Consider the following 28,000-nt stretch of genomic DNA (forward strand, 5'->3'; position numbering starts at 1 on the left):
TGTAATAATTGATGTGTGCTGGAAGCCTTTGATGGAAGCTGGCATTCCTTGTCTAGTTTTGAGGATAATGAGATAGATGCAATTTTTATATTGCTATTACAATAATAAGAATTTTCTTCATAAATTCATATTCTGTTCATAGTGTCATCCCATCGCCTTCATCTAAACTCTTTGGCACAGATCATTCTGGCTTTCTAGTGCTGGTCTAATTTAGCATCTAGGAAATATCTGTTGCAACTCACATTCAGTTTTAGGATTGACAGATGATAAAAATCTGGAAATAGCTGCTGTGGACCAAAATCTTAACATCCACTTCCAAAGAAGAGTATGACATCTACCTTTGAGTGTAAATGGAACCTTAATGTTATCATTAAACAGGCAAACAGGGCATAAAAATTGTCTTTAGGGGAGATATGAACACATATGGAAACTGCTGGAGGAGAATGGGGCCATGTCCTGCTACAAGTCGATTCTAGTACCAGGGGTGGAAGAGTCCAACATTTCTTAAAGGTATGTAAGACACCCAAGAAATGTATAAGTTTCTTGTTGGCAATGCTACCCAGTTTCCGCTTGCTATCCATATTTGAGTTCAAATATTTTCCATATCTTCCAGAGGAAGAAGAACATTTATCCTCCACCTTGTCTTTATTAATTTTTTTTTTTTTGGTTGAATGAGTGATAGTTTTTGTTTGAGAGGCAGATGCTGGAAGGCAAAGGGGCCTGGTATATGGTTGGACAATTACAAATATATTAATTTCATCTAGTGTGCCGTAAAGGTAGTGTGCCTAACTGAAACACAAGGATAGGAGAAAGAAAGGAAAAAAGAAACCCTTCTATTACCCTTTCTGTTTTTCCCCCTTTCTTTTTAAGGATAGCCTATCATTAGTCATCATGAAAGCTCTTGGTGACCACTGAAACAGAGAAGGGACCTTTGACACAGCTTGATCAATCCTAATTGAATAGACCAGAGGGACAGGAGCCAAAAGGAGGGGACCCATTCTTTGCATTTGACAGCCTCGTCCTTTTTAGTTTGTCAGCTGTCAGAAAATATTGGGGCACTCTCAGAGTGCATGAGAATGCTTTAAGTTGTCATGCAGTTTTTTGCTACATGAAGGAGATTGTTTTAAGGTTTGAAAGTGTCTGGTCTGCCCTGAATATGTAAGATTCAAACTTTGGGAAGTACCTGCTGGAGTTAGCAAAGTAAGTGGGAACTTTGCTAGGTGAGGTCTTGCAATGTTTCCTCAAATTAACAGAAGGTTTCACTTCACTACCCACCTCATATCCCAATTCAAGTTGTTCGTCATTACTCTTTTATGATTTACCTTCTTCCTTGCACAGGAGGACATGAGGCAGAAAAGTCTGAGACTTAGTATTTTCTGTGGCACATCCCACTTGAAGATGTTTATTCTGTGCTTCTACATTCCCCATGTAAAGTTAATAGCTTAAGAGAAAAGCTGAACTTCTAGAAAAACTGCGTATCTGGGAGCAGACAGTCATTGTGTTTTTACTGCTGTAAATGGCAACATTCTTTTGACCTCTCAGAGGTTGTTGTACATCAGCCCCAGAATAAATATCACTGGATCTGGAAAAAAATACTTCTGGGAATGTAGAGATGGGGGCAGAAAGGGGATAAAAGTGTCTGCCTTCAGTCTTCTTGTGCTCCCATCCCTTCTTCCCCAGCTATGCTAGTGTGATATCACTGCAGCCAAAGAAGTGGTTTTCCATGAGAAGTTTCAAGCAGTGTATAGGGGAGTAGAGCAAAGAGATCTAGGGTTGGATAACAAAAAGAAGAAAAAGTCTTAGACTAAAGACTATCAGTTGAGATCTTCACACTCACAACATTTTCATACTCAGCTCTGAGGCCCCTTTACTAGCATAGATTTCCCAGCCTCTCCTCTTGCCTTCCATTACATGTAGATTTTTGGGATCTTTTCCTCTCTTGTCTATGCTTTGAATCCAAGCATCAGACCACCAAGGGAATTCCCTGCTCTACGCTGTTTCCAGTTTGATGAGGAGTTCAAAATGCTGAAAATCTCCTCAGAAACTTCACCCTAAATGGGTCTCCATTCTAGCGGTAAAAGTCAAAGCAATCAAAATTACTTAGAAGCGCTACCATTTTCTCCTTCAATGTTAGTCAAGGCTTACACAATGACATCTCATTTCTCCTTCTGTATTTTGACAAGTCAGACAGAAACTTAAACATGGTCCACACCCTTGTCAGCTCCTGATCACCTCCCTCTGCAGTGCGTATAAACCACAGTGTTTGTCTGCTGTAAGGACTGTCTCCAATATGTATTTGGCAAAGAAAATGTGCACAAAGATCACAGTTCCTCCAGCCATTATCTGCCTCAAGAAGATGCAGCTTCTTGAGTTGTAGGGGAAGTGCAAATCGTCACATTGACAGTTCCTCTGGAAATTTTGTTTGGAATTTTGTACCTCTTTCTACAACAAAGGATTTGCTGCAAACTCTTGTTCTCATATTGTTCTCTAAAGGACCCATCTCTGGGTAATTGATAGGCTGCACAACATTAGTATAATTAAACAAAAAAGCAACCATTCTGGTAAAAAGAGGGAAAAGGAACTCTGAAAGGAAGAATGAATAGCTTAAGAAAGGTCAAAATGGTCATCAGCACTGTCATCACTGCAAAGATCTTAAGTAGAGCCTGTATGGCCATAGAGGGAGGTGACAGACATCCACAGGGAATGTCTGAAGCCAGACTGTGATGGTGAAAGTTCCTGTCATATTCTGGAAAGTGTCTTAGCACTGAAAAGCCAGGTGAACTCAGCTGCACTGAAAGCACCATCTGAGCTCTGACAGGTCATACCAAACTCTTAATGTAAAGAATTCACAGGAATCTGGTCTCTCATTATTCAGCTTATTCTGAGGGAGATGAATTTCACTGCATTGCATTGGTTACTCCCGTGACAGCTGAGTGGGCTTTGTGTCCAGGAACAGCAAAAACTTGTATTCTTATACTGTATTTTCGCTGACAAATGTCTTTCACTGTGGCAGCTTCACAGGATTTTAATTTCTACCAAGAGCAACAGAGATACTGATGTTGGTCACCAAGTCCCATTTAGTCTCAGGAAGGGAAGAGGTCATGAGGAAGGTAGGATAAACTATTTTCAAACATGTCTTAGGTTGCAATTTATAGTACTTGGGTCTCTCCTGAATTTAGTCTTCCAATAAATAAACAAAAATTATGTGAAACTCGGGTTTCTTTGCCTTGGTGTTTCCAACAGAAACTTTTGATTCTCTAGCTGCCCATGATTCACAAAGATGTGTTGAAAACCAATTTAAGACCCAGCAGAACTGAATGAGGCACCACATTCAGCCAGATGTGGAGATTCATGCCAGTGCTTCTGCCACAGGACAGATGATGAATGGCTGTTGGTATTTGGGAAGATTCTGCAGCCCAGAGCATATTGCCTTGATCTTCAATGTCAGAGAGTAGGTCATCATACTGCTAGGAAAAAAGGGGAATGCCTGGTTCTTATACCCCTCCTTTTTAACATAGAAAATAATTTAAATATTGAGAAAAACAGAGGGAAAGTAAAGTGTAATGAAGGTGGGTGGCTATGAAACATTACTAGCATAAATTGCTGGGGTTGCTGGCAATGTTTCCTTCCAGCTTAAACAGGAAACTCAAAGGTGCAAGACAACCCTGTCTGTAGCTAACACGTCTCACACTTTGGCTTCAAGAAGAAAACTCGTTTTGCTCAGGATAGAGATACCTGATGGAGAGAGAAGAAAGTAATCTGTGACTGTCACCACTGATGGTCATTGCTAAATGATGAAACAGTTCTTACAAGTACAGACTGATCTGCATGGATTCTCCTCGAGCTGCAGGAACTGGGACATCAATCCCTATGGCCTCTCATGCACAGAAACTTAACTATATAATATCTGTTGTTTCTACTGAGTTTGACATGAATCAAAGACATGTTGAGATCTTTTCCCATATGATGACATTTTCTTTCTGGTCTGTAACCGTATTGGATTTTCTCCTGTCTTCCTTCACATACACATTTCTCAAGTATTTGAGTGCAAGAGTCTTGGCTCATATATAAACATCTCACGGTGCTTTGAAGTCCCTCAGCAAGGAATAAAGTTCCCAGTCCAGATTCTCAAAAAGCACAAGAAAGAGAGAAACTATAGGAATAAAGTTGTGTCCTTCATACATATGGAAATATCGCGGCAGGGGGTTGAGGGCAGGACAGAGAGAGATTTAGAAACTGGAATGAGCTGGCTTGGAAAGACACATACTGAGTGACGGTTAGTCAGAGAGGGTCTAAGAAATAAAGAGACCCGAAACAGTTGCTGTAGAAAGGACACAGATTACAGGAAAACCAAAAGAAAGAACAAATATCACCCTTTTTTTTTTCTTTTTTTCTTTTTTTTTTATTTTTATTTTTTTTTTTTTAATAATTCAGAGTAAAGTAGTTCCTATTTCAGCACTGCTCTCCTTGGACCGCCCATATCCGACTGCTGCTCTATTCATGTCCAAAGATGCATGCACCACTTGCTAGTCGTAGCACATTTTCAAAATCATACATTAAAAAAAGATGCATTAGAAAGAGGAAACTTATAAAACAGGACTTAGACGTGTGCGGCAATCGTCAGTTTACTGTTGTGGGCAATTTGGATTTCATTGCCATGGATCTATGGTGTTCTAGAAGCAACTGTAAGAATTTGGTAGAAAGTATTCCTTACTCAAGTATCCACTGAGCAATTTTATATTGAAAATTTCATGAAACTGGTGAAGAATTATTATGATTTTTTTTTTTTGTGAGGAGGACCTTTGATGATATTGAAGTTTCCATGCCTCTAAACGTCAACTGAGGAGCAGTAAAATTTGGTGTAATTGAGAAACAGTTGCTTGGCTCATTACAAAATCAGATGTGCTTTTTTGCAGAAATTAATGTGAAGACAAGAGGAAAAGAAAAGGGAAAAAAAAAGACAAGAGAATCACTATATGGCTCATTACAAGTAAATTTGATTCTGTTCAAACAACCCTGACTACAGAGACATTTGAATCAGCAAAATGAGATACTTAGCAAAGGACTGGTATATCTCAGTCTTGCTGGACTGTCCTAGCTCTTTATGCCTGTAGTAGTAATCAGTTGAAAAGAGTCATTCATATTTCACATCTGCTTATTACAGAGATGTTTTTTTGTGTTAAGAGTCTGAAAGTCCTAGATATGCTATTTCCAAAGCAGAAACAGAATAAGGAATGACACCCTTATTCTACAAAGCCAAAAAAACACCCCGTGAGCAAATTTTTGCATGATATTCTACTGTAGTGAGAGAAAGCACTTTTTGTATATTTTTTTGTGGTGCCCCTCCCCCTACCTTTGGCATGACACAAAGCTACATTTGTTTCACTGTATTTTTAATGACAAAATCAACATTACCTTTTTATTTCACTCATTCAAAAAAACTGGGGGAGAGTGAAATGTCAGTTTTCTTCAAATGGAAGCACATTTCTCTCACTGTACTTCGGGGGCTAACTGTGCAAGAAAGTCCATGGGAGGAGATTCCTAACACAGCTATCAAAACCAATACTGACAGGCTATAACTTCTAATCAAAGATTGACCTCGCTCAGAGTGTATAGGACTCTAGGGAGAATCTTAGGAACTGCAGACTGGTGAGTCTGACTTCCATCCCTTGAAAGATGACAGAGTCTATAATAAACAATAAAATCATACAGTACATGAATTATATTTTCTGTTGGGCAGCATGGATCCTGTGAAGGGAAACCCCACCTCAATAACCTGCTGAATTTCTAGCAGGGTGACTGTAAACACATGGATGAAAGACAAGGAATATTAAAGAGAAGAGACTTTTCAAGAGACAAATCAATAGGGATTGGTCCTGGAAGCAATTTTATTCAATGTCTTTGTCCATGATCTGGTAAAAAAATAAGCAGAGGAATATCCAACTTTGTAGATATGATAATCACTTCTGTGTTGACTAGGAGCTGCATAAAAGTGTACACATGGTTGACAAATAAGCTCCAATGTGGATAAACCTAAAGTAATGCAAGTGAAAAAACCCTAAACAATCACTGATGGTTCACAATGCTGAACATGAAACTGGCAGTTACAGTTCAGGTAAGAAATCTTGGCTTCATGTGGACAGGTGTTTGAAACATTTGACTCAATGAGCAGTGTCAGCTGAAAAAAGCCAATGAGATACCGGGCACCATCATGAAGGTATCAATAATGAGACAGGATACATAATTTTGCCTCTCTCTAAAGGTACGGTGCACCCACATCTTGAACACCGTGTGTTTTTCTGCCTTCCACATCTCAAGACAGACATACTGAAGTTAAGGAAGGTACAATGAAGGGCCATACGGGGGCTGCCTCCTGAGGGGAAATTGAAGGACTGGGTTAATTCAGGAATACGAGGTGCAATATCGCAGAGATTTACAAAAGGTGAAAGCACTGGATGAGTTGAACGTGGAAATGTATTTCAACAGGTCATGCAATAAAAGAAATGAGGAAAAATGAAAGTAGCAGTAGATTTGTTTAAAACTGCCAAAAATAAAATCTTCTTTATGCAGTAAGTTGCGAACCTCTGGAATTTGCTACTGCAGGAGACTGTGTGGAAGGACAATATCAGCTGGTTTATAAAGGGACTAGTTGCTCACAGACAGTAGTCTGTAAAATAGAGACCAACAGGATGAGGTGTGGGAGCACAAAAGGAATAGTTTGCAGACAGTGACTTGTTTTGCTTGCTCTCCTTAAGTAGGATCTCTTACTGCTTCTGCTGAAGACTGAACACTGGGACTGATGAACAATTGGTTTGATTCCATGGGCATTTCTCATTTTCCTTATGTATATGTGCTACGCTGATGGTAGACAATTTCCATGACCTATTCTATGTCAGGCCCTGCACATGCCAATCCTGAAAAAAAAAAAGTCATGTAAACAATGGTTGGTCAAGAGTTTACTCCAAGCTAAATAGCTACAGTGAAAATTAGGGGATAAAAGCCAAGGTCAGCAACATGCTAAAGCAACTCAACACAGCCTAGAGATGATTTGCACTGGGCCAGCTCCAATCTGTGTGAGTACTAACTGAGGTCTATATGGAAAATATTTCATCGTTGTATTTCATTAAAATATGATATCTCCAGGGTCAAAGACTTACAATCTCCTGGGACACTGAGCCACTTCCCCTGCTCCTGAAAACACATTGTTATCCAAAGCAGGAATAAGTTTAAGGAAGTTATTTTTCTGGGACTTTGTAAGAAACTAGTGTGATCCATTCTGGCTGAGGATATATTTTGTGAAACCTTAGCTCATTATTTACCTTCTGGATATTTTATACCCCAGGTGGGCCAGTGGTATGAATATTTCAAAAGGGGCTTTGTTTATCCCTCTGAGCATAATATAAGAAAAAAAATGGCCGTTCACAAAGTCAGCTGCTTCTTCTGATCCAAGAGTTTGGGATGACCTGTAGCTGTCATTTTTATAAACCTAGTCAGCAAGGGCACTGGAGTTTAAATGATACTGACTGATGCTATGGAAATAGGTTGTCCTTTGTGAAGACATTTTATCATAGCACTCATAATTGGAAGAGTGAGCATATAGATCCAAAGCAGAGATTCACCAGGGAAGTAAGTCCTGGCTACCCTGTTAGAAAAATCTTCTTTCTAAATTGATGGTAACAGTTATGACCTATTTTTGGTACCCAGCACATGACTGGGAATGAGAAATGGGTAAATTTCTGACCTCATCTACTGCTTTGTGAGTCCTGGAATTAGTAAGCCCCATCCTTGTTTCACTGCAGGTATGGAGAAGGGCCTGAATTAGCTCTGCAGAGCAATGGACAGAGTAAGTTAGGATCTATTAAAGTTTTGCACTTAGGTGAAAGTCATCCTTGGCATAATCCCAGTGAAAGACATTCAGCAAACAGCAGAATTACAGATTTAGCCCTTTTGTATGTATGTAGTAATTCTACTTCCCTTTTAAATCCAGAAAGTGGACAGTCTCTGCCATCTGTCACTGCTAATGAAAGGTTGAGTGGCCCAAGACACCTATCCCTCAAGTGGAAGCCTGTAAACAGTTGGAATCAGTGGAAACAAGAAGTGCTCTGAGCCTGTGCTAGACAAACTATAGGGGCACTCTCCATTATACCCTTCTTTTTATGAGGCAACTTCATTATGGGCTGCCCTCAAGGATTTAGACTGGCCACTGTGCTCACTCCCTGCCTTGCATTTGTTTCTCCCGATATCCAAGTCTGGTTTGCCTGACACACACAAACCATTGCTATGCCTAATGAAAGTATAACCTCCAAGCTTCTTGTGGTCCACATTCACAGCACTAGAAGTTCTGTATGGAAAAATATAGGTAGCTAGGTAGCACTCTGAATTCTATCATATCTTCCCAGGAAGACAATAAAAAAAACAAAAACCCAAAACCCAAACACAAGAAAAAAATCCCAAACAAACAAACAAAAACCCCAAACCCACTTTAAACAAACACATAAAAGGCTGTGAATGAAATAATACATTAGTTTCACCATAGGCTTTGTTGCTCACTCTTAAGAGTAAAACTCAAAGAGGATGGTGCAATTACTAGTAAGTAGCACAAGGGAACCTGGCTACCCACATGGTGTTCCATATGTAGGTTTTGACTATTTTCTTGGAAGGGCCTGAAACGCAGAGTTTAAAAGGAACTTAGGGAACTATCTTGCTGCATGCTTCTTCTCTGCATACTTCAGACTGGGAGACAGACCAGGCTGTTATGTATGCTGACTGAATTCATCGCAGTTTCATCAAGAAACCTATTTCAGCTCCAGCATAGCATGTTCCTAAATCTATAGTAAAGACAAAGCTTTCTATACACACTACAATGCTCATCAATAGACATACTAATACTTATAGTAGGAGATATTTTTCAGCTGGCCACGTTTTGATGCATTCTCTCTCATATTCATTCCTCAGAACCTCAATAATGATCTGTGAGAACTCCTTTAAAACCCACCGGGCATAAAATCATTTGCAACAGAGTTCATCAGCAAAAGGTATTCTGTAATAAATAGATAACTTCTGGGCCCCATTTTTGAGGTACAGTCTGTGAGACTGCTCTGCATGCAATGATGATAACATCAGAGCAAAGGATGTCAGGATGTTGCAAAAATTTAGGTTAATAATCTAACCCTTAAGAGATATGGGATATTTTAGGCATGTCTTAGAAACAATATAATTTTTGTTAGGATAGTGTTACTCCAGAGTCATTCATTTATTTGAAGACTTTTAGATTTATTCCAGTGAGATCAAAAAGAAGACAAATTAAACTGACATCCAACAAATAGCCTTTCCAAATACGTAAATCAAGAGATATGAATCTGCAGTTATTGATAGGTAGATATTACCAGTAATTGGCCAGACGAGGTAAGAGTTTTGTCCTGTTCCACTTACTCTTTCTCAAAATTCAGAGGAAAGAAATTAAATGAATCAAAAAACCTGAAAACACCTAAGTACTAGTCAGTCTATTTCATTTATCCTAAGCATTATTACAGCCAAGTATTGCCAATGTTATTACTCACTTTGATTTAAAAAAAAGTAAATACTAAAACTACTAAATTTGTCTGAAAATGAGTAGGAACAGATGTCATAAAAAAGTCTGGTTTTGACTACTTTCCACCTTAGCAGTACAGACCAGTAAGTTTTGAACAATTGAGTCAGAGAAGCGTGCAGCTTCTTGAGTGATTTAGACTTGTGAGTGAATCAGTTGAGGTTTGGTTATGTGATCAAAAAAAAAAAAAAGAAAGAAAAAAAAGATTCCTTCTTCTTGATTTCAAATATTGCTTTTCTTCCCAAAGGGTGATATACAGGATGCATAGAGGAGTTGAACCATAATAAGAGTCAGAGAGTTACAGCATCTTAAAGCCCTGGAGAAGTCCTAATTTGAATTCTATTCTGAACTTCCTGGCTTAGGCCTCTCTCTACATCCTCCTGCTTTTATTCTCTTTAGTTGTGCACTAACAACTTTAAGGCTCGTGCAGCATGTAAGCTGATTGCTTTGAATATAAATGGGAAGACTATTAAAAGCAGAATTTAGTCTTCTACTCATAAATCATAAAAGGAAGCATAAATTCTGTGTTTTAGTGGAGATTTAAATTCCTAAATGGGTTTTATAGGAGCCACATAAGACCTATTGACAATACCCCTTTATGATAAAAAGTAAATAGAAGTGACAAAGTCAGAATTCAAAATGCCACTGCTTAGCTCCCACTAGCCTTCTGAAGAAGACAAAAAAATGGCTGGAGGAAATCTCAGAGGGAAACAAATGATAACATGAAATTAAATGTGTAATATTCCTTTTTATGCTGTGTGGGGGAAAAAAGCACTCAGAGAATGAGTTGGTACATTTGCATAACAAAGGAAATCAACAACAACAACAAATTGCCATCGTGTTCAAAGCTGATAATTGCACAGATGACAACAAGAAAGCGCCTTTCTTCTCAGCTCTCTAGGGGACAAGCCTTGTCGAGATGAGGAAAAAAGGTGGAAAGTGACCCCACTTGCTTTCATGAAAATTAGCAAGCTCAGAAAATGTCTTTGGTGCAAGGGGGTGGCCAGTGAATGGTGTGAATGCTAATGAACACAATGAGGGCAGAGGCTCAGCCAATGTTCCCATCAGCTCCATCAGACGATCAACAACTGGCAGCAGACTCTTCTCCAAACCACCCTCATCCAGCTTTACCAACATCCAACTCACCTTGTCAAGAAAGTCTTTTTGGAGAAGTGACTGTTGAGGGGTTTCTGTTTTGCTTTCTTTCTTCTTTTTTTTTTTTTTTTCTCTATGGATGCTTTCTTTCAAAGATGCACTGAATTTCAATTCCTCATGCCCTGTGAAGTGTGGGACTCTCCTCTGTTTCTGTACAGACCCAAGTAATGATCTTCAGTTTCCCCAAGCCAGTTATCTGGACATCTCACCTTACTGGGATGAAGGTCAAAGTGTTTGCAATCGTTACCTCCTCTGAGGTTCCCAAGCCCTAGAAGATTTCTCACTCTGGAGATAGAGGTGGTACTTTGGGCACCAGCAGATCACCAATTGTCACTGGTTTTGTCAGCATGAAAATATGTATTTGCTTCGTCTGCAAGATGAAACATAATTCAATTTATCCAATGACTTCCTAGAACTACTGTGACTCCAAAAGTCTACTAAAAGTGCTGAATAGTGGTGGTATTTTTTTTTTTAATTATCCAGTGGTAAGTTGTCCTTGAATAGAGCTCTAAAACTCTTTGAAAGTGTGTGACTGATGCTGAAAGTCCTAGACAGAAAGACAGGCTGTAAGAGATCAGGACCAACTGATACATCCCTGTTTAACTCACCACTTCTTACTCTTCTCCATCCCTGCATCAATAATGCAGCAGGCAACAAAAATGAACAGTGACAGAGTCTTATTCTAGTCCTTCTTATTTTGGACCATCTCTAGGAGAACAAAAATAGCTCCCTTTGGCAAGTCTACCCTATCCTTTAACCTTATGGAAAATATTTATAAAATTTAACAGAGTTTCAACTATTTGATTTAAGAAAAAGTCCTTTAAAGTTTGAAGAGTTTACCACAAATAAAACCAATTCTATAGATATAAATTATTAAACCTTGTGTGTATTCTGAAAGGCAAAATATGTACATGCATTTTAAAGGATTCGTTACAGAATTCAACAACAGTTTTAATTTTCTGTCAATAAGATCAATTAAAAAGCAAACAGGTCCTCCTTCCACCCTCCTGAATAACATAGATAAGAAAAACACAAATGGCTAAAATCAGTCAGGTATTGTTTTACTTTTATATCCCCTGGGATTTTTATATTTGGTGTCTGATGTCTATTTTGCTTTTATTCATTCCATAATAAATGGATGGCGGGCAGAGAGACCTTGAACAGACAGATGGTTAAGGTACTTGTGAGATCCCTGGGTTCAAGCCTAGATAACAGACAAAACAGAAACTTTTGCCGGAGGCTTTAACATCCTGTATACCTTAACCTGTCAGTCCTTACAGTTCAAAGAGTTTTATCTTGTATAAATAATGAAGCATTTGTAGGGAAAATGGGTGCAGGCATGAAAATTCTGTCATTGGGGGACTCATTTAGGAAGACTGAGGTCACAGATTCAAATTGTTCTTCAGCAAATGAAGAAAAGAGCAAGCAAAGGCTTTCCTTTCACGTAGACAAATACAGTGAGCCACTGGTCAGCACTCAATCTCTCTCATGTGGATGAATTTACCTCCCCCACCCTTCCCCTAGTGGTCAATAAATATGAGAGATATTAATATTACTCTAAACAACTGTTAAAACATGTTGAATCTTCAAAAAATCTGTCATTGGGTAGAATGCTTTCATTGCAGTCAAATCTAGGTTCTTGGAAACAAAACTGACCTGCTGTGGAAATAGATGGAAAGGAATAAACACCTCTATGGAACTGCTAAGAGATCCTCTAGCTATTTTGAGGCTCCACTCATTTTACTTTTTAAACACACTTGATTTGAAAGCAACTGAAGGATGTCGCTATAAGACTAAAGAAAATTTTACATCTAACTGGTCCTTTTATAAGCCCAAATGTTTGTGACTCAGGACATCATCCTCATGCAATAGAGCACAGGCAGCTTTGCTTCTGTCTCTGCTTTGTCTCCACCCATCAAATGGAAGTGGATATCAGTTTCTCATGGGACGCAGGGAGCAGTCTGCAATATTCACTGGTTATACAGCTATGACAAAGTGAAAATATGAATCTTAATTATCTGAACAGAGCCAGGATGCAAAAGTGTGTGTGGACGCGAACACTGTGTTGTTTGTTTACTTTAATTTAGATAAGTTACAAGAGTAAGGCTTTCTTTTCTGAAGCTTGTAGAGTAGCTCATCGAGACCTAATCAAGCAAGTGGGTCCTTCCTCTGCTGGTTTCCCTGCCTGGCTGATGGAGCTTAATACCTGTTTGAAGCACCAATTGGCGTTTTGCTGCGTGCAGGTTCCATCAGATGCATCTTTAACGTTTTAATTCTAACAGGTTTCAGTCGAAGCAACAAGTCTAGGGTGTGAAGATAGACAAGTGTTTCCAACTGAGGACAGCAGATGCACAGACTGGACTGTAAAAACAAGGGAAATGGGACTGGCTTGCATTGATCCTGGCTGAGTGTAGCAACTTGAACCATGGACAACTCTCTCCAGTGATCTGTGTGAGTTGTACCAAGAGAGATGAAGCAGCACACAGAGAGAGGAAAGAAAGGTTAGAAATACTTTGAAGTGAGATTCTTCAGCCTAAATCCATCACAAAGCTCAATCAAGTACATATGTAAAGCCAGTTTGAGATGCTGCCTAGAGGCCCATAAAATCAGTTACCTATGCTGCTGGTCATTAGCAAAAGGTTTATTGTTAATGCTGTTAATTTTCTGTAGTATACTTCAGTTTACTGGTATAACAGATAGAGTTGGAAGCTCCTTCCTCAATATTTGAAACTAGTTCCTAAACAGGAACAAGTAATTTCAGACTTTATGAAAATAATGAGAACTGTTTGCCAATGGGTTTCTTGTGACTGGATTCTCTGATGTCTAATACAGGAGAACATCAATTAGCTATTTCTTCACTGGAAGCAGTGGGAGTTCCTTTCACCCACCATTCTACCCGTTTCCAAAATTCATGTTAGAACAGAATGTGTTTGAATCTTTTTACCCCCACTTCTTAATATATCTGAAATCAGCAGAGTTCAAAAGTTGAAGGACAGACACAGACTGTGATCCTGCCCCTTGAAGCCAAATTTACAGTTTTAGATTAAGTCAGAGCTACTTAAGAATCTCCATGACAGTACTACATAATTTTTCCGGTGAAACAGGTTGAGAAAACACAATTATAACGACCAGTCTTCAGATGAGCTGATCAACCCGTGCCTTACCAACAATTGCCCCCCTCCCACCATTTGGTCAGACCCTGCCTGTGTGTATAAGGATGTAGTGCCCTATAAAGTTTGGAAATGTCTGGCAAACATTAAGAAATTTCAGTCTCATCAGGGAAGGAACCAAGGTTTAAACCCAAATGACAGATAGTGAAATGAGGAAAAAAGGGAAAACAGGTTACATGAACTGTTCAAGGAATGAAGAAAGACTGCAGCATGAACCCACCTTTATCTCCCACATATCAGCTTAGTACATTCAATGATACCCCACATTTTAAACATTGGTGATTTGGTGTTTGGTACAATCCTTCAGTACTTGGAGGATTGCGTGTAGGGTTTCATAGGCTTTCCCTTGAACCAAACTCAGATCTTTCAAGTTTACAGCAGGAGCAGGGCTATTACTTTTCTCTTGTTAATTTATCCATGAAACCAAACCATTTCCATTAGTCAAGAAGAATTTAAACTCCTGCTATGCATCCTCCAGACACAAACCCAACCCTGTGCCATCACTAGGTCAATTTCTAGCAGAACAGCGAATGCAACCTTCCCAAATCCTGTCTCCCTGTTCCTACTTAACATTGGATTTCTCTCCCCTTTATTTATTTCATTTCCTGTGCTTGCTGTGCAATGAACCTCTCCAGCTCCATTCATTCATTTCACATTGGCAGCATGTCACTATGGGGACAATCTATTGACGATGAGATGAAAATAATATTACGCCATCGAGCTGATAATACCTGACTTTAATATGTCTTAGCAGCATCTCCATAGCATAGTGCTATGTCAGTGAAACAGATCAGACAGCACAGATCTCTAGTGTAAACCGAAGGGGGTATGGGGGGAATACTTCTGCTATCAAAATTAAACTTCTAATACATCAGCAACAGAAGGTGAAGGGGCAGAAGAACTGCAAGGAAACCGATCCGTTAACTTTCAAGTAGTGACTCTGAGCAGGAAGCTAATAAACATCTGTATTTAACTCCAAGCACTTTCCCTCCCTCTCTTTTCTCCCATCTCCTTGTCTTGTCTGCCACCAATAATACACTAGGTTGGTTATATATAGCTCATTTTAGTGACATCATAACCATTCCTTTGGTCATTATCACGTTACTTAAACAGATTTACGATCTGTGTGTTTGAATAAAAAAAAAGATGAAGGAGGGATGAGCCATGAGAAAAGATATTCAAGAAGTGTGGTTAAGACAGCCCTAAGAAGCTCTGTGAGTGGCTTTGATCTCTAAATCCAGTCAGTAAGCCTGTCTTGTAGGTAAGACACAGGGCAGGGTGTTCGGACAACCTGAGTATTTTTCTTGATCGTTCCATTTTTTTACTATCTAGCCTTCAAGGATTGTTTAGCTTTTATCACTGTTTCTGCATCTCAAGCTTATGTGTGAAAGAATATCTTCTGTGCTTTAATGGCTAGATGGACGTGTTCATGTTAAACATATTCATTCCTCTGCTTCATTTGGTATTGTCACAGGGGAGAACTTGGTTCAACAGTTCGCTCTAATAGATCCAAATTGTGGGTCAGATCTGATCCTGAATGCCAATATTTCATCTGAGGAAGAGGATGGAGGTGGATAGAGGAATATTTCAAATTCATTAAATATCCTCTGCTGCCTCAGCAAGCAGCTTATCAAGGGAATCATTAACAGTGTGAAATTTTTAAATGTGTGTTTACAAATGAGTCTATAAAGAAGATGCCTGGAAGAGCTGTTCAGCTCTTCCAGGTGAATTTCAAAGGCCACATCAGATATGGATAAAATGCAGAAAGTTGAAGAGGTCAAGTCTGAAGAAAATGGACCTCTTTTTAACTCTTCATGTCCTGGTGATGTTGCCTGACTTCCTTCTGCCTCTCTATCACTCCTCGAGCTGCCTTTCTGGTATTCCTCTTTACATGATGATTACCACAACTTATCCCTCCAGCACTTACTCTTGGCTGCTGTACCACTGCTGCCTATACCTGTGATTGTAAGCTTTAAGTATGAAATCAGAGTCTAAAGCAGAATTAAAACCTACATCTCTTCCTGCAATTTTTTCATACCTATTTCTAGAGGAGCAATCATTTTGAGATGATCCTGTTTGCTATATTACAAGCCTGGTGAAAAGTGTGAATGAGAACTGTGTTAAGGCTGAATAACTTACCAGAGAGAAAAAGCCAAAAGAAATAAAATAAAAAATAAAGTTTTTAATGGGTTTCTGAACTTTCTGAAAGGCTGCAGACACAGCATCCTAGTTTTTGAGATCTATGCACTGATGAGTTTTCCCCTTTTTCTTTTGCTGTTAAAGTTCCTCATGCAGCCAAAATACAAGTGGTCCCTCGGCACTGATTTATATTATTTTTAGCGATGTGCAGGCAGCAACAGTTTTGAGCCCTCAAAGCCTAATAATATTTTTTCCTTTAAAGAAGAAAGAGAGAGAGAAGTGATCCTCCACAGCAGATCGGAGCAGGAGAAGGTGACTGATAAAAGTTGTGACTGGCAGATTGAGAACCATACCCTAATTAGATGGGAACTTGGCATTTGCGTTGTGACTTCTGCCCTGGTAAAGCTCTTCTCTGACCAGAGAAAGGAATAAATTCAACACTTCTTAAAGCCATCGTGGTATAAAATCTGTCCAGCTCTGTGAGAAGCCTCAAATTTAAATTATTCTAACTTCAAACTCTGAAAATAGCATGTTCTGAAAATAGTTGATTTTAAGGGTAAGGTACTGGAATACGACTGAGGACACTTCAGTCTTATTACCAATTCTGTACCAAAATTTCAAGGTTACCACGGGCAAGATGCATAAATTTGGACACGTTCGTTGAATGGTCATGTTCTTTTGCTTGTCTTGTTTCGTCACCAAAAAAACATTGGGAAGGGGCGTTCTCTTGGCATGCAAGTCCTGATCTCAGGCTCTTCTAAGGCATAAATAGCCAGAAGCAATTCAGTACTGGCATATCTTCATCAGAACGCTGGGAGCAGAATCATCGGTACAGATTTAGTCATCTACAGTATTGGCATTTACATCTGAGATAGTCATCTAGGTCACCTTCACAACCAAGGGGAAATAGTCAATTCTAGAGAACGATCCATTTAATTCAAATGTAGATGTCAGGAGAATCACTCTCTGGAATTGCCTGTTTCTCTCCACTATCTGTCTATAGAGTTTAGGCAATTAGGTCAGATGTGTATTAATTACACACATTTATCCATGAATCCCCAGTTGTGACACCTTAAAGAAGACACCCTCCTCAAAACATCTAAACTTTCTATGATTGTGTTTGTGGTTAGTTCTCAAAGGTGGGATTCTAGTGACCTATGTGAACTCCCTTCAGAGCTCATTTTTTGCCGTGATCTAGTAGAGCTCAGAAGGTTAGAATAGGGATGAGTGCTGACGAAAGGAATAGATTTACCGAGCCTTTTAGGCAAACACTTTTGATGTCTTACATAGGTTGAAGAAAAGCAATACTCACCCACCTCCAAATGTGAGCAATTCTGTCTGCAAGAGAAGTAATGCACTTTGATTTGTGAAATCTTTTTTCAAGTGTCAGTGATGGTGAACTGTCTGCTAAGACATCCCTTTCACAAAGTTGGGTGGTAAAAGAAACACCATTTCCTCTACTCTGGATCCTGATTTCACAAAGCTGATCAGAACTTTATGTTTAATTGCATCTGTCCAACAAACTGAAAGGTTACAGCTGGGAACAAGGCAGGAAGGAAGACTAAAAGGCACTGAGAAGAAGACTACTTAAGAAGATGAACTGGAAGAAAGAAAAAATAAAATGAAAGGCAAAGAAAAAGAAAATGAACAACCCAGCCTGGAAACCACCCCACTGCCACAAAAGAAGCCATTCATTTACATTCGCAAGAAACGCAACAGCAGCTGGAGGTGTCTGGGCACTGCCATTCCACAGATGATGTCAGGCCTGCGGAAGATTTTTCAATTAATCTCTCTTGACCCTGTGCCTTGAACCCTCATTCCTATTTTTAACAACCCCATTCTGTTGAATGACCTTGGGACCTAGTGACCAATAATGCCCATTTAAGTAACTGCAGGGGTGTCGGTAAGTATGCAAGGAGAATTTGCAAAGGGCTCATTATGTAAAGAGTTAGTTACCACAAAGAAGGACTCTCTCTCTCTCTCATTCTTGCCTGTAGGCTAGTAGTTGGGGACCTTAAACAGAGACTTAGTCGCACTAAACACACAAGAAATGCTCTAAAAAGGCCATTCTGCATGTAGATGGCTACAGAACTTGGAGAAAAGAAGAAAGGTCATATGAATGTATACCAAGCAAACCCATCAGCATCAGGAAGAAAACCATCAAAAACTTCATATTCCTTCTTTCCACTAAAATATCAGATAGAAAAGAATTGCAACTAAAACAAGGAAAAGAAGCACCAGATCTCGTTTTACAGCACAGTGTAGAAACTAACCCAGTCCTGTTAATCATTTTGAAAGACTAACTCTGGAACGATTTGGCTTCAAGTTCATGTGTGTACATTAAATGTATAGAATGATTTTTTTCTTAGTCACAAGATAATAAAATGAACTAATCCACTTTGCCTCACCAGTGCTACAGAACACAGTTTTGTGCCCACAAGATACATGCTTGAAAACATTCTGGTATAGGTACAGCAATAAGCCTTGGATGCAAACTTAGGTTTTATTCCAGTATGAAAATATGTGTTATACCCTTCCAAGTATTGTAGGGTTATGAACATGTTTTCTTTCCTGTCTTAAGTACATGTGTTTGGCAGGCTGAAAAATAATGTCTCTATTTTCTTTGGAGAAAAAAAAAAGGGGGGAAGTTACCCTCTGTTGAATGATGACATGATGACAACATGGGAATGAAAACACAATGTACTGTGATGCTATGTAAACCTCTCTGTACTCCTCTGCTGATGGAATGACAACCATCTTGGCCCTCACTCTAGTTTTCAACCATCTATCCTTTCACAAAATGCTCTGGATCAGAGAGGAGGAATGACAAGAGATAAGGGCAAGGCTTAAAGAAGAATGAATGATAAACCTGGTAGACTGGATTGGATTTAGAGATACCCACTGCAAGGAAAAGGAGAATTTTCTTTGTAGTGTTCCCATTCTTGGGGTTCTGTAGGTAAGAGCTGAAGAACAGGTAAGAGGATTTATAGGAGTTGTTGGTGATGTTGGATTAATGCTATTAATCAGAACGTAAAAACTGTCATCCTGGGTCAGACTAAAAGTCTGTAACAAAATAACCTGTTTCTGACAGTGACCTGTAACAGATGTTTGAGGAAAGTGTATAAACCCATGGCAATTACAGAGTGATCTTTCCCCTGGCTGTACTCTCGTGTCTGAAATCAGCAGTTTAGAAACTTCCCGGGTTTTCACTTCTCAGACTTGCAGAAGTTTTGTGTGTAAAACGTTACAGAATCCAGCAGTGAAATCAGGCATTGCTGTTGTGTACTGGTGGAAGCCATTCTCCATCTTAAGAATGAAAGAGCAGTTTGATGATGTTACTCCAAACAGGCTTTAGTCCTTGACTAAAACCATCACTGGCATATGGTGAGAGCCTGTTATTTTTATTCTGGGATGCCATTTGAGCTCCAGGCCTGTCAGATCTTACCAAAATGCGTGAGCCTACCAACATGTATAAACCTAGTGAGTTACATGCTGAAGGGCAGGATAGAGGAAGATTTCAAAGCTCCCTTCTCTGTGAGTTCATAAATTATGATAAACCTGTTCACCCAGCATCTCTTGAAAAACTCTTCTCTATGTAATGTCCTTGTACCACTCTTGCTGGGTCATCGGCAAGCAAGGCGGCCAACACACTCTGCCCCAGTAGCGTTACACAAAACTGATCCTAAGCAGTGATCAAAGGAAAGCAGAAGGGCAAAGCACCAGCAGAACAAAGAAGATAAGGACCACAGAAATCCATCAAATTTTAAAATGCATTGGATGCACTAACGTCTCAGAGGAGACTTAGATAAGGACGAAAGTAGCTCTTCTTACATATTCCTTCAAGGCTGAACTTTGACGCACAGACTTACTTGCTCTCCAACAGGTTTGTTCACCCCTTTGTTCGCTCAAGAGCCTTTCCCTTGTAATGGAGAGATTTAATTTTACTGACCTCTGTTGATGATTAAAAAATAAGAACTAAAATCGAAGTGCTGCTGTGTGTGTTTCTCTACCAATCATACAAATCTCATTTGCCTCTGTTAGCTCCTATCGCTCTAATTTCATCCAAGACAGACCTTCTGTGTGTGCCTTTAAAACAATCTTGTCACTGTTATGTTCAGGCCTTGTTGCTATATTCCATATTTCCTGAAATCAGGCAAAAACTCCCTTTTTTTCTTGTCTATTCCCATTAGTTTCTATTATAGCTGTTTTCTTTCCTTTCCTTATACCTTTTAATTTCCCTTTCTCTCTAATTCACTGTCTCTGTACTGGTATTGTTTAACTCTCAGGAAGTATTTTGGGACATGCTTGATTAAACAAGATAGAGGAGATTAAATTCAAGCAGTTCTATATTTTTACCTTCATTCTTCCACTTTCCCCTGCCAGTATAATATCTGTAATAACTGAAGTATTTATATATTTAGTGTTTTCACAACATTTTTTTCAGTCAAAATATTCTAAATTCATTGGTTTAAAACTAAGAGGTAGTAACATATGTGATGGATCTAAAAAGGATTCTAGATTTCTTCTTTTAAAACATACTGTATTGTTTTAATTGTTTTATTTATATAACAGTCCTCATGTTTTCTGGAAATTTAAAATAAATTCATGTTACAGTTATAACTTCTCTTTGATGTTATGTGGAATGCCTAAAGTATTTTGGGCTTTTATTTCTTTCTTTTCAAGAAGAGTTTGAGGCACTAATGGCATTGACTTATTAACAGAGATGGAATTTTCAGGGGGAAACAATTAGATATGAGGCTTCGGTCATTACAAATTTAACCCTCAGATAATCTTCATTCTCCTTAGTTGAAAACTTGAATCAAATGGATTTTACTTGCTTCTTATTCTGTGTATGGAATGGTAGTTTTTTTTCCCCTCCTTAAAAAGCTGTGCAGCATGTCAGGGTGTTAGAATTAGATGGTATTTAAGGTCCCTTCCAACCTAAATCATTCTATGATTCCATGATTCTACAGTAACCCCGAGGGGAAAAAAAAAAAGAAAATCAGCCTTTCTACCTGGAGTTTTGACTCATATTCTCTTTCCTTCAAGCCTGACTTATTTGTAAAAACTTCTAATAAACATGAATCTGACAGTCAGCCTAATATGCTGGAATCAAAAGCTATTATTGACTTTGCCATATTGATCAATGGTGGCCCAAGCCCTGTAATAGATTACGGTGTTTCTCTCTAAACTCAGCTGCTCAGCTGTTCTCTCTCTGCATTAAATGAATGCTCCTCTGTCAGGAAGTGTTAAAATGACCTGGTTCAGAGCCTCTTGCTCCAGGCCTTGCCCTTCCATGGATTGGGTACATGATGCACTTCCAGAGCCATGTAAACACTGAAGCAGCAGGTTGCTACTACTTTTTGGAGGTGTGTTTCATGTGGTACTTTACTACTGGATAAAACCCCTGTTTTGTCCACTCTTAGCAATGCACCCATACCATTTCTCATGGCACATGTCACCAGCATCCATGCACTGTTGCTTCTCTGCTCCACTGTGGGCTGTATCCTCATCGTTTAGACCAGGTATTCAGCCACAGGGAGGCTTATTGGCCTCTCACACAGAAAGCTCATGCCTAAGAGGGAGTTTGAAGTCACTTCTTTCATGTCAGCAGTAGATGTATGAAATGTTGACTAGCTCCTCTCTCCTTATGTTCCTTAAACCAAACTTCTACTCCCAGCTCTAAATTCCAAGAGTGTCGCTAGGTGAAGATAATCTTCTTCTGCTTGAGGAGTATGGTAGGATGGCTTTTCCATGACATCAGTCTGAGCTCATAGGAACATGGAAAAGGAATGTCTTATGCCTAAAGGTGAGTTACACTTCATCAGACTGCGCAGTCATGGTCTTCTCTGTGCCATCTGGAGGTGATAACTGCAATAGGTCCGGAACAACACCAACCTCCTCCAATAAGCAACAGCAGCAACTATCTGGAAGGAAGTCCCTATGTTTTGTGCTGTTGTGGGATGGCATTTAGGCCTATGATCAGTCCAGCTAAGGTCCTAGTGGAAGCAATGTTTCATGAGATGCACAGGGATTCAGAAAACACAGGCAATTTTGCTATTTCTACAGCTGCCCCTTCTCTTGAAGCCAAGAAAAAAGAAAAAAAAGGCAACCACTGCTCATGTCTTGTGAAGATACGCAATTCAGAAATGCTTAAATGCAGAAATGTCTAAGGAAAATTTCTTCTTCTTCTCTGAACAAAAAGATGTAATCGGTACTGAACAGCCAGTTGCAAAAGTGTTTCAATATTATCTTTTCACAGGAAAAAATTATACATAATGTTCAAGAAAAGTGAAATGAACACATAAATGCTGTTTTCAGTGACACCTTATATTTTTCCCAGATTGCTCTCCTAAGTTAGAATATTTCTACTGGATTTAATCAGAATAGAAGCAAAAAATTAAAGGAAGGCAGAGATGTTGAGTGATCCACTCAAGATAGGTCTTGATTTTTTAGTGAGACCCAAACAGGTCAGGAACAAGGTGTGTACAGGATCTGCCCAGAGGAAAGCTAACACTGCTCTTCCCTGAGAGCAAGCCCAGAGACAACATTTCCAGATCTATAAATAAACAGACTTTCGTTCAAACTGGGAGAAAACAAAACTATGCTGTGAAGCAAACAACGGACACTGGTATTGAAATTAAAAGGATGTGGAGAACATGAGAGTTTTAGAGCAGGTGGCATCAAACCCTTCCTGAGCAAGTCAAGGGCTCGGCGTCCCCAAAGCAACTCGGCAGAGAGCTCCCCAAAGCAATCTCTTACACAGTCTTCTGTAGTATGTAAATTTATTGAAATACAGTCCCCTTTGTCTACTGGGAGATGAGTGCGCTGTGATCCGTCCTCTCAACCCACACTGACACAGGCAGCTGACATAGTGGTTTTGAAGATTTCCCTTTTGTTTTTGCTGCCAGCTCGTGGGAGGGGGAGAGAAAGAGGAAGGGGAAAGAGGAGGGCGTAACGCGCCTGCAAGTGTGTGTAGGCAGGCCAAGAGAATCTGTGCCACTGAACACCCAGATGGCAGGAAAAATTCACCTTTTACTAACTGGATCAGTGGCAGATTTTTATAGCGTGTGGGTGGGAGAGAGGGCAGGGGCTGTGAGGAGGATGCAGAAAAAGCAGAGCATGTAAATGCACATATGTTTGCACCAGAAAGAGGGAAAGAAGGGCACACGGTGGATGAACAGGCTTCTATCTGCATGTGTAGAGTGACAGAGATGCACAGGGGAGAGAAGCTGAGTTATGGCTGTGTGCTTCAGGAGCAGAAGTCCAAACACCCCACAAACCTCTCCTCTGCCCTCCTGTGCAGAGGCACACAGAAGGTCTCCAGCTCCTGTTACTCTTGCAAAGTATGTTACAGGACAATTTCCTTCTCCCCAGATCCCTTAAAATGAGCTTTGAAAATAGTAAAGGCTGTCTGTCTTGAGCTGTACTTTGTCTACACCCCTTGAGGAGACACAGCCCATGTGCAATCCAAGGCTCACATTCTACGACTTCGTGCTCCTGACCACGAGGCTGTGCCCCTGCCTGCACCTCTTTGCAATCTGAATTCCTGGGTTTAGGGAGAAATAAGCCAGTGGAAATCTTTCAAACCTACTTTTCTGGGCTCCCATATATCTATGTTAATAAACTAAACAAGGCCATGGACTGTTCTTTGACCTTGCAAGCATGAAATCCTTGCACATGTGTAGTTAAACTTTCTACCTTCTCCCCAAAAATGAATGGACTGAGTCCCACTTACCTGAAACAATCTGTGTCATCCCTTAGACTGTACCTGGGGATGATGGCAGAGTGATAATAAGCATGGACACAAAACATAGCAAGGGGCATGCTAACACCAAAATAGTATGGACAGACCCTTGTCACAGAATCACAGGATAGTTAAGGTTGGAAGGGAACTCTGAATGTCATCTTGTCCAACTCCTCTGCTCAAGCAGAGTCACCTTCTTGTCAGTGCTCGAGCCTGTACCCCTAATTCACCAGAGTACAGGGATCCTTAGGAAAGTCCTGACTCTTTCATTTTCAGGGATTGAATCACACAGTTTCTACTCATAGTTTTCATTTATCTGAGCTACCTGACATGTTGGACGGCTTGTGGTTCTTGGCACTCAAATAGAACTCAGAGGGACAAGAACTTTGGCTGGAGCAGGTGAAGTCTGCTTTGACTGGGAACATATGGGATACACATAAACAGTTCCCCAAAGATGCAATTAAATACTTCTAAATATCCCACATTAATTGTGTGCCTGAACCAGTACTGATGCTCATCCTAAAGGTATCTGGAGATCCATGAAATTCTCTCCGTGATAGTAGGTGTAATGAAATGCATGGAAGATAGCTTAAGGCCATGACCATGTCACTTTGTGGGTATTTCTTAAAGATTTGTAATTGAGATCTGTTAAAAGACTGACTCCAGAGAGATCTGACTAGACTTGGGAAGATGTAAGGCTTTTGGTGGCCGAAAAGGAAAGGGAGAGAGGGATCATTTTAAGCTCAGTTGGAGTAAGGATGCAAAACTGCACAAAGAAAATCTGATAAAGAATGATCTTAGTCATCTTCAACAGAGACTGCGCTGTGATCTTACATCTCTGATATCCTCAAGCTATGGGTCCTAGGTGTTGTGTTTCAAGATAGAATGGACCATTTTGATAATTATTTTGACTCTCTGGTAACAGAGTTTAAGTCAGTAAGTCCCAGACTGAAAAAGTGTCCTCTGTATCCCTCAATCAGCAGAACAAGCAGAACTCTGTGCACATAGAAGTATTTTGCCCACCATCTGTTTTCTGATAACTATGCAGGAAAAGACTGGGGTCTTCATTCTTGATTCAACCTGAGCCACCAAAGAGATTCCCTGCATTGTGTTAACGGACAGGTATGTAAAAACAACTGGTATGTGTCATGGGGGAAATCTCTAACAGTGCCTCAACAGTGAGTATCAAGGTAAACCTTTTCCAGTACCTTCAAGAGAAACCTAAAAGCAAATGAAAATGGGGAAAAATAATCCTCTCACGTCTCCCTCTCCGAAGGCAGCAGATGCTTTAAAATTCACCAGACAAGGTCTGCCTTGTAGCAGACAGTAGGGTGGAGAGGGTGGCTGCTCCTCCGCTCCCCAGGCCTGCTCCCAGGGATCTGCATGTGCAATTTTGGCATTTCCATAGATCTGTTTGATTGTTATGCAGATATTTGGTACAGGGGACTAGGTTTGTTCCCTGGCTTTCCCTCTGTGGGGGAAGGAGTCTTGTGTGTGGCAAACAGCATGTCACACTGGCCATCCTTAATCCACCAACTGGCCAGCGACCAGGAACTGCTGCAAGCAGCACTTCCAGCTGACTCCAGCAGTTTAATGGCCCACTCTGTGTTACACAGAAATGCATTTCTCTGTCTGGAGATTACAAATGTGGGGCTTGACTCTCCACTCTCCCTCTAGCATTCTTTCCCTGACCTGGGGTGAGGTTATTCCCCACAAGAGGAGAAACCCTGCTGTAGAATTTGTTGTGTTAGAAGAAAGGGGCGCCAGATGACCAGCATCAGTAATCCATGGTGAGAACCTCAATCCTTGTCCCAGTTATGCTTCTGCTCATGTGAAATGAGAGCTGGGTATTTCCAGCTCTGGTTATAATGAGCTGCACCTTAACAAGGGCCTGCTTATAAGTCCTCTGAAGTCATCTCCCTGTCTTCAGGAGCTTCAGGCCCATAAGGAGTCATCTTCTTCATAGACAATAGAATGATTATTAGATGTATAAATCAGTGCAATGGCACTGCCTTCTATGAAACCAGGCCAAAGTACATTGGCCTGGAGAACTATGGAGAACTATTTCAGGAGCTTCTCTAACGAAGGAAGACAGTATTCCCTGCAAGAACACAACATGGCTGCAGCTTCTGGACAACAAGTTCTGTTGAGCCATTGCTGTATCTCCCAATACCTTCCATGAAGTATTTTGCACAGTTTTGATCTCAAAAGGGACTACTTAAAATATATGTGAACTTTTATTTGCAGAGTGTTTATTTTCCTGTTTTTGGAAAAGGAAAATATAAAAAAAAATTACACTACTGTAACAAAATAGGTTAAAGATTCCTTGGGCCAAATGGACTTGTATATTGGTGGCAATATGCAAAGTCCACACCTCTAAATACTTATTGTAATGAACAAAAAATAATATATGTCTCAATTATACATATATATAAAATCAACTGCCCAGTCTGACTTCTTTCATAGCACTTAATCAAGGTGCTGCAAGTGTCATTTATTGTGTGAGTATCTCTTTCCTTTCTCAGCGCTTAAGGTGTTGTCACAGACATGCTAAATGGTCAGTCAAGGAAGCTCATTCTGAGCAGGTCTCCTCCTTCACAATGTTTTCCCTGAACACTTGTGATTTTACCAACTCGTACTCTTAGATGACAATGCATCATGTAATGTAAAATTCTGTTGATAATAGAGCAGATTTAATGAAAAATATATTTTACACTTTCTACTTCATCCTGAACTGGAAAGCAAAAGTCACTTTTTTCCCCTAAATATAAGCATTTGGGCCCTCTGAGATACTCTGACATCCAAACATTTGATATCTGAATTTGAAATAGTCTTCCCATTACAGATAAATCATTTTGAACGGATTGTCATTGGAACCAAGTATTTAAGATGATTATTTTAAGGACAGACAGGCTATTCATTCCCTCCACTGACCCCAGAAGGGGTGGAGATAATCAGCTCAGATGTAAATATCTGTCTTTTAGACATTTAAACAAACCCTGTTCCTGAAACTCAACTTGAGTGGGGAAGTGGAAAAGGTTTTGTTTGTGCTGTAGAATTCTGTGGGCAACACTACAAGTAGAAGATCCCTGATCCCCGCTGTGATGCAGGTGAAGCTACCCCTGTCAGTTTAGGAGCTCACTGAGCTCATGTAGGGAGTCTTTGGCCATCCCCGTACCCTGAACAGATTTACTGTTGCATCTGCATTTGTGCCAAGAAAACTTATCCTAGTTTCTGAATTGTGTAAAGGCTCATACCATGGATAAGATTGAACTGGCATTATCAGAACTAAAAACAAGAATGTATCACCAGAATATTTTAATATCTCTCTGAATACAGTGACTTTAAATGCAGATTTAAGCCAGATTCACCAGAATCTGAGCTGCTGCACAACACAGGATGAGTTCGACAGAAAACTGCATCCAGTTTCATGTAAAACTAGCCAGAAGAAAAAAAAAAACAAACCACAAAACCATCAAACCAAGATAACAACAACAAAAACAACAACAACAAAAAGAAAGAGCTGACTTAAAAATTTGGAAGGGAAAGTATCAAACAAAGCAAAACAGCTGTGCTGCAAATATCACTAGTGTTTTTTGTTTTCATGAAGAAAGTTCCTTTCAGCAAAACAAAATTAAAAAAAGTATGTTTGCCTGTATCGTTATTCAAGATGAATTCCCAGACTCTCTGAGTACGTGGATAACACTCTTCCTTTGGGTTTTAAACCACAGGAGTATCCTGCTGTGGACAATGGCAGTAAGTAGGAGATTGTGTAGTGCAGGAATAACCTGAGTCCTGCCTTACAGCTTTACTATCCAGCTGATTTCCCCAGGCGCTGATGCAAACATCTGGGCATTCATGTGCACGTTGACATTTATTTCTTTATTTTTTAATGCCACGGGGAATTGAGGATTAGGTTTGTTATTTCCACTAACCAGGCATTAAAATACCTTGAGCTGATCACACCCTTTCTGAATTTTGACTGAAAATCACTAGGCAGAGGGAGGATGACACAGCCCTAGGAAATAGTAAGAGAGATTAATGCAAGCCACAGCGGCAGCACAAACAGCACCCAGATGTAAAGCACCGAGTAAACAACTTTTCTTTTCCCTTCCTTTCACATCGTGGTAGATGAGCCACCAGAGGGAGTCCAAGAGATCTCCAAGAACTGCAGGATAAACAGATCAGCTTTTGGCAAAA

At 39.9% G+C, this 28,000-nt stretch overlaps 1 protein-coding gene and 1 long non-coding RNA gene across 13 annotated transcripts in view; one reads left to right on the plus strand and one right to left on the minus strand.

The window, feature by feature from the left end:
- Nucleotides 1-28,000, minus strand: part of CELF4 (CUGBP, Elav-like family member 4) — a 703,503-nt gene that overhangs the window by 465,377 nt on the left and 210,126 nt on the right. The window lies entirely within an intron of this gene.
- LOC108499331 lies at nucleotides 21,784-27,996 on the plus strand. Its single transcript, XR_001875512.1, has 3 exons — nucleotides 21,784-21,862; nucleotides 24,849-24,922; nucleotides 27,932-27,996. It is a non-coding gene; the product is annotated as an uncharacterized LOC108499331 (long non-coding RNA).

The sequence above is a fragment of the Lepidothrix coronata genome, unplaced genomic scaffold (assembly GCF_001604755.1).
Source record: "Lepidothrix coronata isolate B3197 unplaced genomic scaffold, Lepidothrix_coronata-1.0 Scaffold72, whole genome shotgun sequence".
Taxonomy (NCBI): domain Eukaryota; kingdom Metazoa; phylum Chordata; class Aves; order Passeriformes; family Pipridae; genus Lepidothrix; species Lepidothrix coronata.